Source organism: Diprion similis, chromosome 10, assembly GCF_021155765.1.
Source record: "Diprion similis isolate iyDipSimi1 chromosome 10, iyDipSimi1.1, whole genome shotgun sequence".
Classification (NCBI taxonomy): Eukaryota; Metazoa; Arthropoda; class Insecta; order Hymenoptera; family Diprionidae; genus Diprion; species Diprion similis.
The window spans coordinates 3,094,158-3,103,600 of record NC_060114.1 but is presented as its reverse complement, the minus strand read 5'-3'; the positions used below and the strand labels follow the sequence as shown (position 1 = coordinate 3,103,600).

At 36.5% G+C, this 9,443-nt stretch overlaps 1 long non-coding RNA gene across 1 annotated transcript; it reads right to left on the bottom strand.

Annotated features, from left to right (window-relative positions):
- Positions 1 to 738: 738 nt before the first annotated feature.
- LOC124411096 lies at positions 739 to 5,944 on the bottom strand. Its single transcript, XR_006929641.1, has 4 exons — positions 5,821 to 5,944; positions 5,255 to 5,385; positions 1,062 to 1,100; positions 739 to 959 (listed from the first exon to the last, which is right to left on the bottom strand). It is a non-coding gene; the product is annotated as an uncharacterized LOC124411096 (long non-coding RNA).
- Positions 5,945 to 9,443: the final 3,499 nt, after the last annotated feature.

The window sequence follows — 9,443 nt, the reverse complement described above, 5'->3', positions numbered from 1 at the left end:
CACGTATTTGTTGGTGATCCGGCCTTCCCATTGATGGAAAATTTAATACGTCCATATCCTAGTAACAACTCTATATCCAATCAAGTGATATTCAATTATCGGTTAAGTCGAGCGAGGATTACGATTGCATATACGTTTGGGGTATCAACTTACCGGATGCGTATTTTAAAAACAGCTATCAATGCATTACCAGAGCCCGGCGAAAGCATTGTAAAATCTTTTTCTGAGAGATAATGAAGTATGGCTCCGGAAAGAAGGTGTTACATTTCGCTACGATATGTAGGCCGGATAGATCGTTTTGGTAACTTGGAACCTGGAGAATGGCGAGAAAATAACAGCGACGTGGGACTACGAGACCTACAACTTATTGTAGCTTGAAGTTCTACAATGGCAGCGAAAAACATACGAACGAAATACGCAGAATATTTTGTACAGGAAGGTGAGGTTCCGTGGCAGTGGCGGAAGTTCACCTACTTCTTACGACCAGAATGTCCGGAAAGGGAAAATGAAGGTATCGCAAAATATCACATATTTCTTAATTACAAGATAATAGATTGGATGAATTTGAATTTTTATTCGCAACACTTTTTAGAGACCGTTATGAGAGTATTTCTGTTGTAATCAATAGTTCGCATGGCGGCATCCAACACAGCTTGCATGATTTTAAGTTTAAGAGATAAATTAAAATGCTGGACGTCATTCGCTATTGACAAATAAAAATGCTCGTGAGGCGTAAATTTGCTCATATTCGGGGTAGTCATTTGCTCCTTGGTTTTTACCATATCCAAAATGGTAGTTTCAATAGGATCTGGTGCAGAATGTCGTACTTGTTCAGGTGTTCGTTTGAGCTTAAGTCGGCCAAGATTCAGAGCGATGGGGAGGAGATACCAGCTGTGTCTTATTTTGCTTCACCGTAGCTATAACCTCGCAACTGCCACTGGATCGTAGAATCTATTTTGCTGAGAAATAAAGGAAATTAAGTTGAATACTTTGGATGTGTACTATGGGCATATTATTAAATTCACATCATAATCAAAAAAGTTGGAAAAAAGAAACTTTACCGCGGGCTGTCCAATTCGGTCGTTGAGCTATGGTAGGGGCTATAACAAATAAAAAATATTGTCAGACGTACTAGGTATATGTATGTGACTTATTAAATATTCAATTCCAAGTTCTAATAAATTATTTGAAAACTATATTTTGTGATACTCTTTTATTATCAAGTTCTCGTGGTCGATGTTCGTATATTTGAATTGTCAAATTATTTATTTCAATTCGAATATCGCTAATTGATTTAATTTAACTCTATGGCTGGTATCAAACATCATTTTTAATTGTTATGACATATTAACGATAAAAAAATATTACAAACTTGTTTAAATGATAACACAGTCACAAAAAAATACAAAAAAAATTCTGCCCGGAGCGTCGGATCGTGATTATTATTTTTTTTTTTGGGTGGCTGAAACCGAATCCGGAATCAATTTTACGCCATCACGTCAGGTTTTTGACATAACCTCAAAAACTCTTCACAGCCACACGAAAATAAAAAAACAATTCTGGCCTGGTCGTCAGGCCATTTTCAATATATGTTTTTGGGGTCGCTGAATCCGAAACTGAAATCCATTTTACCCCACTATGGCAGGTTTAAACTGAAAAATAACATAACCTCGAAAAATCTTATAATCAAAGCCTAGTGAGCCCGTTATAGCTAATATATTGAATCCCATAACCTCTTGAAACGATAGCCTCTTAACCTTTTAAACCCATATCACCTTGAACTCATAACCCCTCAATCTTATAGCCGTAAATGCCAAGGGGTTAAAAGGCTTTAGTTCATTTTCATTACATTTCACCCCATCATGTCAGTTTTTAACATAACTTTAACAAATCTTATAATCCAAGCCCATACTCAGGCCGTTATACCTAATATATTGAAACTCATAACCCCCTAAAACCATGAATCTCGCCATGAATAATCATGGCCTGACCTCCGGATAGAATTTTTTTTCGTGTAGCTGTGTAATATATACAGCATTCAACATTTTCTGTATGGAATTATAGAATTCAAGAGAGCTGGCCACCGGATTTCGGAGGCGCGTATGGCCTAGCTACCATATATTCGTAATCGCATTGCAATATCTTGCTGATTTCTGGCTTCGTTTTACGACTTCCAGTCTTCGCCTTGCGTATGGAAGTGAAGACGAATCCGCAGATATGTTATTACCAATTGACGTATAACTACGATCTCTTGCAATAAGATTATATGATGAGTATATCCAATTGGTGAATCTGAAACTAGTAACTAAAGTCAGCAGCCAAACCTGTAAAACTTTTTGGAAATAGAAGAATGTAGTTCAGTTTTATCCTCACAATTCTATAAATTTATCGGGGGTCCAACTTACTTCACTAAATTTTGATTTTCGGACTTCACTACCTTATTCGAATGAACGTTAGAACGTTTGCTGCCATGTCTGGCTCGTTGACTGAAGATACATATCTTGTACATTACAACATTTGTTGCGTATCAACAAAATCCAATTTATACAATTAACCAATTCTTCAATTTGAATCCAAATATTCTTGTACGGTTGGGATTTCCCTGGACGGTGGTTCCCAAGCTGTATCGAGCTGTCCGGAAAGGACAGGAGTCCCACATCTGGCAATACAAAACCGCGCTGAAGAAACTGCGACCCTAAACAATAAACTTAATATCGAGCAATAAATGAACCGTCTAAGCGGCGTATGGAACTTCCAGCGCGGGTTTTTCACTACTTTATTACCCCTGGGTTTTTACCAATTATCAATAGTCAGTTGGCTGCCAGATGTGGACGCTGGCCTGTCCGGACAATAGGTACGCGAAAGTCCGAAAGGACCGCGTATTGTTCAAGCATAGGTCATACCTGCATGCTTCTACTCTCCTCCTATATATATAATTTCCATCCCTATAACCAAGACTTCCGGTGCAATTTCTTGACCAATCCTGGATTCCCACCAATCGCAATAATCAACCAATAGGAAAAATTGACGAATCAGCGAACTTCCACACCCTCCACATTTTCTTGAAACTCCTTCGCATTCCTTTTTCTTTTACTTCAACACAGTCAGTTCTCATCGAGACATCAACCACCAACAATCCTATCAAGACCTCAAGCAACAAATACCTAACAGTTTCAAATACCAATCGAATATCTGAATTTAACTCACTATCTAGTCGACGAATTATCAACATATCTCATATTAACTTGTAAATAAATAGTTAGGTTCTAAAAACAATACCAGAACAATTTATCTTAAATTAAATACCCCGACTCCACTAAAGTGTCGTGCGGGACACAACAACATTTGTAGGGACTCTATCACACAACGGATGTCCAGATGAGCGATCTCTTAGCGATATCGGCGTAGCCTATCATAAATTGCCGAACAAGTGCCGACTTTGCAATAAAGGAAGAACTGCGTGTAATTATGTTATGTAACTGTGACCACTGGCCCTTGGTGTGTTAATAATTGAAGGGTAATCCTGAAATAGTGTACTAACACACCGACACTGACACTGATATAGTAATAGTACCTTACTGATAGTCTATTTTGCACAGTCCAAACTAAAAAAAGTATTTACAAAGAAAATAAAGTTAATACAAAAAAAAAAATAAGGAAAATAGATAAAATTAAGCAAATAAAGAAATGATAGAAAATGATTAATTAGTCTTTGACTACCCTGGTTAAAATATCGGATGATGAATCAGGTCTACAGTACAATAGAATTTGAATAGGTGCTTATATATACCGGACACAAAAATCGTCAAACATTTCGATAAGACCTGATTCATCCATCCGATATTTTAAGCAGGGTAATTAACGAAACAAATACTTTGCTATATAAATTAATTGAAGTGAACTTCATAGACTTCGAAATTATTATTTTATCAAAGTATTCTAAGTTGTTTATTATTACGGTCTCGTCACCACAAATTCTGGAGGAGATTCTTTCACTAGATCGACTTTTCACAGTTCATAAATTATGCGGTACTGAACACTGGAACACTGGGCTGCCTCGCTTATATAGTGCATGACACGATTTTTTTGATCTTCTGTATTTGCATAAGTATTTCCGGAACGTCCCATAATTTTCTGTGCATTTTTAGGAATAAATAGAATCCTAAATCTTTATTATTATTTATCAACTTCCGCAGTTAATTATTACTCGGAAGTTCGTATTATTTGATGTTGCTTTGTCTTTAGCGTAAATGATTTTATTCTTATTTCTCCTCCTTAATTCAAGGATTAAGTGTTTGTTTTGAGAAGGACGCGCGCCGACAAGAGCGACTGTTGTCAAGAAGCTTCTATGACTTTCCACGAACTTTCAGTGTTCTTCTGATTCTAGATATTTCTATTTTTGTTATAATAGACTTCTGTGTATACGATTGATAGACTTATTTAATAGCATTTTCTAAACTTGTATTGTGTATATATTTTCTATATGGCATGCATTATGTGCATGTCACACGTTAAGGGGTAACAACATTCTAGAATTTTGGAAAATTCGAGGTAAAACTAACAAAGAAATTCTGATTTATAATTACCGAGAGCATATAAAAATATGAGAGTGAGAAATCTATAAAAGGGTTCGCAAGATAAAGAAATACACTAAATACACCGGTTTACACTAAGCAAAAGTTAAATTAAAAGAGAAATACGATATTATAAGAACCGTGAAAAATATAACAAATAATAAGCGCTACAAAATTTGTAATAATTAAGCGATAGAAAAGTAGTAATTAGCGGCTTAATCTACGCTTGGCTGTACTCCTAGAACTCGATTGGGGATACAAAATCATGCACAAAAGCAAATGAAATAGAATAGGCAGTACGATATAAAAGCAGTAAAATACAATAAGCAATACCAGCATAGAAAATTAATGGAAAAGAAAACATAGCAATAGAAAAGGACGATAGAAATTACAGAAGCAGTTCTAGCACAAAATCACAGGAAAATCAGAGAAATCAGAGATTCAAAAGATATTTATTCGATAGCTACGAGGTCGCTGAACGATATTTTTTACAAAATTAATTATTGAACGAAATCATGCAGTCACACAACGACTTACAGCAACTCAGAGCCGTGGACCATAATTCACGTCAAAGAAACTGGCATCACTCGATGCAACCAAGAAAGAAATAACTAAGATACGAGAGAAATAAAAATTATTATGAGTAACTCGTAACAGTACGACAAAGGCAAAAGCCTTACCTTGTGTGAGATTCAAATACAGAGCCTGTGTGTATGTATATGCATGAGACTTGTTTTGGGATGTATGTATGCGGCACTGGCGACGCGTTGGGATTCGCAACCTATTTGGGCAGTCGGTCCACAGACGTGGTCTAAACAAGATACGACACATGAGCTTGTCCAAGCAAACTTTTCTCCTACAATCTTCAGTATTTTAAATATTAAGTTAATATATACACACACTTAAACATATCGACGACCCTGTTGGGCTCTATATTATTTCATAAAATGCCACGGACCGACTCGACGACTGAAGACAGAGACTAGACGAAAAAGATAAGTCACAACAAAAGAGAGATTGTTCTGTGAAATCTGTGTCATTCTTTTAAATTATTTATGTTCCATCAAGTTTTGTTTGACATTATTTTTATGTGTGTGTGCGAATGATCTTTTTTTATTTATACATATATTTTTTTATCTTTTTTTACAATATATTTAATAGATTTTGGTTATTGCCTTTAACGTTGTGTCACTGTCCTTTTTATTTATACTTATTTATACTTTTATTTATATACATATGCGCTTACCTGGATACATTTCTTTTCTCGCGTTATTTGATTTCGTTCATGATTTGGGCCAATATATTTTTTAATTTTTACGTAACAACCGAAGCCCATTGAATTCGTTACACTTGGCTGGCGATGGCAGGTAAGCAAACACTGATTTGAATTTAAAAGAAAACCAAGCAAGGAAGTATAATTTAAACGAAAGGAAGAAGCTAACGACAGTGCAAAACGGTAGAGGGTGAAAGATAAACGCTAGCGATAGAACAAACGATAGCGGTAAGGAAGAAGGAAATCAGAAATTAGCTGAAGGAAATCCAAGTCAACGAGAGCGAGGTGGTAGCGAATCTGTGTTCTGGCAGGTCGAGCGTAGAAAAAGCCGAGTCCGGAGTCCAGATCACTGATGTCGCCATTGCCGTCAGGTGATTCTTCTTCCTTTTGATTGGTCGTTTGTTCCCCACCATAATTAGGTCCATTAGGTCATCCCTCTGTGCCGATTAGCGGCTACGACTTGGTCATACGTTTTCGACGGTTACCGCTAGATGTTGCGTGATGTATTGCTCGTGATTTCGTCCTTGACACCAACTCACACACAACTTCGACTGCTCCTTCGTACTATCCAGGTTGCCTATCATCGGGGTTTGCCTCGACAGAGGCAGGTACGTCGACTGTCGCCGCGAAGGTTACGGAATGGACAGCAACGCCTTATTGTTTGCTTCCACCGGCTTTGTCGAATACACAGTGGCCGTCTGCCCACGATATATCACGGAGACCATGCAACTGAATGTTCATGGACCATGACTCACAATGATTATAGTCCTTACTGATAGGAAGGCTGCGTCGATCCTCGGAACGAGGGCTTTATCAAACCAGACGTAGTGTTTTGGGGTCGGTCCGGCACTGCGTAGTACAGCAGGATTTTCAACAAGTACCGATGACGTTTCGTTTTACTCGTCATATCAAAAAGCCGGTGGTACGAGGTAATTATTTATTGTTATATTTGCTGTTTGGTGGGTATCCGTACATAAGAATGAAAAAAAAAAGAACTTCTACATTTTTGCGTGAAATGAAAATGAATTCGAGTATTTTTGCTTAGAATTGCGCAGGGCCGAATGTAAAGATGTGGAAGCCCTAGGGCGATGAAGAAGTGGGAGGCCCCGAACTATTTTTTAAACGTGATAAACAATTTTCATTACTAAACTGTTTCAATAATTTGTTGTAAGCCAAATACAATCGAAATACCAAATTGAAAAATTCCAAATACAAATTTTTTTCAAACTTTCCTCAAAAAAAAATAAAAAATTCTAATTCTATACCAACTTCACTTTTATAATAGTCTTAAAAAAAAAATCCGCATGACTTTTTGAAATTTGCGAGTTAAAAAGAATCGACGATTTTTCAAAAAATTCATAACATCTGAATCGTTCGACCGATCATTCCTACATTGAATACCGATCGTCCTTCCATGATACTTTGTTTATAAAAAAGCAAATTTTTTTACAAAATCTAAACATTCGGGGAGAATAACTTGGTCACAAAGGTTTTCCAAAAATTTCAAAGTGCCGTATGATTTCTAATTTTCGAGTAATTTCGATAAAATTTGCAGTGAATGTAGAAGATGTACAATAGATTAATATCTATCCGAAACGGCGAGTACTGTGGTTCAAACCGTTCTAAAGTTATAATCGTTTCAATTTTACAGTGCCAGAACATATACAGACACACATACATATCCGGATATTTTTCTAAATACGATTTTTCGATATCCTGGAACATTTTGAACGCATTGACATCAAAAACTGGAAAAAAAATAGTTTTTCACTATCACAAAGCTTCCTCCGTGAGGAAGCAAAGAGAAAAATACCTAATGACAGTGGTAGAACTCATTTTTCATCAGAAAAATAATTTTTTTCACATTTTGCATATCATTTGTTAGCAAATTTAACCTACAAATTTAAATTGTGGAGGCCCCTCACTTGTGGCGGCCTCGAGGCTTCAGCCCCTGTTGCCCTTCCCTAAATTCAGCCCTGGAATTGCGTATAAAATGGGATTATCAAGCCCTTTTTCGCGTCTGAGATACTTGGACTTCGATATTTGAAAATATGCATATACATCAACGTCGAAATCGATTAGGGCACCCCTTTAATCGTTGGAGTGGAGTCGCTTCGTCCTTCTTTCTCTCTCGGTGTGGAAAGTAGGTATCGTGCGCGAAGGCTGTTCACTCTTCTTCTTCTTCTTCGTCTTCTTCTTCTTCTCCTTCTCCTTCTTCTTCTTCTTCTTCTTCTTTCGAAAAAGAAGACTATTCCCCAATCGAGGATGTGCCAAAAGGGTGTCCACCCACTGACATGAGTGACGTTCCTCGGCGCAGGTCGGCGAATTCGGGAAACTTCGGCTCTATTCGGCTCCCCTCCGCGTGTTCAGGGTTTGTTGTGACGTGTACGTGTTGATGCAACGTCACACTATTTATGATACAGCGTGTATACGTACTCGGTTCTTTTGTTCGAAAACAAGTTGTTTGTCTTCCATTCTGTGTGACTGTTAATATAATAATGGATCGAATCATTGTGTTGAAGCTTACGTGAGCTATAATGGTTGGTTCCTACGTCATGAATCCGATCCGTATAGCAATAATCCTTTCTTATTGGTGAAATGGGAGAAAAGTATAAACACTTTGTAATTGCTTTTGTAGAAATCAGATACCGAAAAACACTGAACAGCGAAAATACTGTTGAAAACTGTGGATAAATGGTTACCGTTGAAGTAGTTATGAACTTTTCAATCATATAATATGGGTAGTCATAGTTTCTTTTTGCCATAATTCCGTGTCCAATCTGCAAGGATAAGCAGAAATTATAAATCGATCAACAAAATACGACTGACTATGAGTACATGACGCATATGGTTATTACAGAATTAAAAGGGTTGGTTATTTATGGACCATGATTTGACAGTGAGAACCTCCACTGAATGGAAACATATTGTCGGTTGACTTATTAATTGACATTATTAATTTAAAAGAAGCTTCTGATTACAGCGACGGAACTAATTTTCACTTTGTGTCCAGAACTGTATTTTTCAGTTGTGGTAAAAAATAAAACTAGTTAAGGACTGCATAGTAATCACAACTAGGAATGTTTCTTATTGTGTCCCCATTGAATGTGGGTTACGTGATTTTGAGTAGTTTTCCCATCTCTACAGACATTCAATAAAACTCAACGTCTCTCTATCTGTTTGTCCGTATGTTCGCTTATAACAGCAGAACTACTAAATCGATTTTGATTTTCAAATTTTTTAACAGTTTTTTTCTCCGAAACGTTTGATTGAATCAACTATAAAAAATATATGTTGTAGAAACGGTAGAATAAATACGCAATACTGTGCAAAAATGATATTGTCATTTCAATGGGGAAATTTCAGATAATTTTATGAAAATGTTTTTACACGGGAAGAAAGATATATTAGTAATAATTTCTTGCGAATGGTCTGTTCGCAGTTGAATTTATACGTGTTAAAAAATGTGTATTTTATGGCTATTATACTGTAAAAAGATATTCTATCACTTCTATCACTAAACACTTCGTGTTTTTATCTTTTTTTCTTTCAACAAAATCTAATCGTTACTGGAAATTGGGATAAATCACGCAGAA